The 3,059-nt window shown below is 42.3% G+C and overlaps 1 non-coding gene across 1 annotated transcript; it reads left to right on the plus strand.

Moving 5' to 3' along the window:
• Positions 1 to 621: 621 nt before the first annotated feature.
• trnai-aau (transfer RNA isoleucine (anticodon AAU)) lies at positions 622 to 695 on the plus strand. Its single transcript has one exon. It is a non-coding gene; the product is annotated as a tRNA-Ile (tRNA).
• Positions 696 to 3,059: the final 2,364 nt, after the last annotated feature.

Genomic DNA, 3,059 nt, shown 5'->3' on the forward strand with positions numbered 1-3,059 from the left:
GCATGTTTGCCCTCTTGAGTCAGCGGTGACTCTGTTGACTGGGTCATGTGTGCTGAATGGATGACGTTCGCTTTGCCAAAGATATGCTCTTTGGTGAGCTTGCTATCAGCACGAGACCAACAGGTCACCCACGTCTGTGATACAAGGACATCTGAAAAGCGAGATCTCAAGCTGACTGGGATTGGAGTCGATGCATGCGAAGTCCTTCCTGCTGACTGGAGTTCCTGGAGAAAGGCATTCAGGAAGACCATGGGAAAAGCAGAGGACAAAAGAAATGACCAGATGGTGGGAAAGAGAGCTCAGAGGAAGGAAAAATTATCAGTCGACCTCGGGCCAATGATATTCATCTGTACCAGCTGCGGAAGGAATCGTTACTCACGAGTCGTCCTCTACAGCCACAACAAATGATGTTTAATACAGAAGTGACGTACAACCCGGGTGTTGCCCATCGTCTTCCGAGACGGACGGTTGCCTATTACAATTACAACTACAGCTAAAACTACAAGAGCGAGTCAGAGGCTGGGAACTCTGCCATGACGAACTCAGCTCTTGACTTGCCAAAGCCTGCCCACCATCTACAAGGCCTTCCTCTGATTTCAATTGTATGTGCATTTGCGATCTGGCTCTGTAGCTTAGTTGGTTAAAGCACCTGCCTAATAAACAGGAGATCCTGAGTTCAACTCCCACTAGAGCCATATTTCACAGTTGCAACAAACGTGCTTGAAAAATTTCATTATCAACATTGATATCTCTGTCTTGTGAACTTTAATTCAAAATACATGATGAATTTCAATCACATAAAAAAACAGCCTTTGTGAAGGATATGAGTTTGGAATGGCTGTTCCTCCTTGGACAGAATTTCAGTGCTGATACATCAAAGGTAACTTCTTTGACATAAATTTGTTCACAGTCACATTCAACCTGGAAAACAGCTTGATATTAATCTCACTGAAGGAAAGTGTGACCGTGTTCTATGTTTCAGAGTGTTTGTGTCATTATGTGTTGCTTTTAACCGAGACTGGGACATGACGCAAGTGGGAGGGTTTATCTGAAGTTTGGAATATTTGTCAGTCAGGAACAAGAAAAATCAAAGGAACCAAATAAGAAAACCTATGTCTCATGTGGTTACCGATAAACGGTGAGAAGATATTAAACTTTGTTGCATTTAATACAACTGTGTTAACTTTGATCTTTGCAGCCTTTTATAAACATTATTTGAAGGGTTTCAGTAAAAATGTTCAGTGTTGATGAGAGTGGGGTCTGGGTGAGCAACTGCTTAATGTGACAGGTTCAGGACTAGATGCAGGAAGTTCTCTGACAGTCTCTCTCTGATGGGTTGAGTTGATTTTCAACTGGCAGCTGTTGCTGTTTTGAGAATTCAAGTTCCCTCCACCGATTTTTTTGGACAGACAGCGCAGTATGAGGATGTAAAGGGTTAATGCTGAAGACAGTGGGATTAACCCCTCTCACAATCAGAGTGATGATGTAACAGTCACATGAGATGAGGTTTGGGAGGAGAGAGCAGCACCAAGGATGCTAGTTTCGGAGCCTTGATGAGTGTGTATATAGTATTGTGTAAATTAGAAAATAGTTCTTAGTTCTTTCAGCAGGAAATGTGTCCAGAAAATATCGCGAAACTCACAATTTTATTATTCAGGAGTTGGAACAAAGGGATATTAACTCCAAGTGACAGTAGTGGTTTCATTTAACAAAAGAAAAGTAGAGAATTATATTGCTCATTGATTGAAATCCCCCAGTGAGGAGACAGTTAAACAGGTGATCTGTTGGGGCATCCTTCGATCCAAGATTTCGGCAGCATTTAATCTCCCTTTTTGGTGAAATTCTCTGTTTTTTGCATCTTTTTTTCATCCAGCTTTGATGGACCAGTGAAAAAACTGAAAAAAGTGAACAGATCCATCCTTTATTTTCTTCCTTCTTCCCATCAGTTTCTCTTTTCTGTCCCAATTTAATCTGCTGTTTCTGCTGTTTTATCCATTCCAATCAAAATTCAACATTCCAATCAAATCGATTTGTTATTCCACAGTGTCTCTCCATGTGTTTTATTCTGTTGTATTCTCACACAGTCTGTTTGATGATCAATGTTACATCTCACTCTCTGTTCTGGTGAAGATCAGAAGCAGTGTTATCTGTTTGCAACACCCGACAAGTCGGCCTGAGGCTGTGTCTCATCGATAATGTGGAGTTAGGAACATAGGAACATAGGAGCAGGAGTCGGCCATTCAGCCCATCGAGACTACCCCACCATTCAATATGATCATGGCTGATCATCCACTTCAATGCCCTTTTCCCCACACTTTCCTCATCTTCCCTTATGTAATTTGTATTTAGAAATCTATCAATCTCTGCTTGAAACATACTCAATGACTGAGCTTCCACAGCCCGCTGGGTTACAGAATTCCAAAGATGCACAACCCTCTGAGTAACAACATTTCTCCTCATCTCTGTCCTAAGTGGCTTGCCCCTTATTTTGAATTTGCGTCCACTGGTTCTCGACTCCCCAACCAGGGGAAACATCTTAGCTGCATCTGCCCTGACTGTCCTTTAAATATTTTGTGGGTTTCAATGATTTCACCTCTCATTCTTCAAAACTCTGGAGAATACAGGCCCAGTTTCCCCAATCTCTCTACATAGGACAGTCCCACCATCCCAGGAACAAGTCTGATGAACCTTCTTTGCACTCCATCTATGGCAATAATATCCTTCTTTAGGGGAGGGAACCAAAACTGCACACAGTACTCCAAGTGCAGTCTAACCAGGGTTCTATACAATTGAAGCAAGAATTCACTACTCCTGTACTCAAATCCTCTTGCGATAAAGGCTAACATACTATTAGCCTTCCACATTGCTTGCTGCACCTTCATGTTAGCTGTCAGTGACTTATCGACATGGATACCAGGTCACCCTTATACTCTATACCTCAGTTAATAAAGGAAAGGATTCCATATACCTGCTGAACCACCTTATTGACCTGTACTGATACTTCAGGGATCTGTGGACATTCACTTCAACGTCCCTCACTTCCTCTCCACCGTTCAGTG

This window comes from Heterodontus francisci, unplaced genomic scaffold, assembly GCF_036365525.1.
Source record: "Heterodontus francisci isolate sHetFra1 unplaced genomic scaffold, sHetFra1.hap1 HAP1_SCAFFOLD_421, whole genome shotgun sequence".
Taxonomy (NCBI): Eukaryota; Metazoa; Chordata; class Chondrichthyes; order Heterodontiformes; family Heterodontidae; genus Heterodontus; species Heterodontus francisci.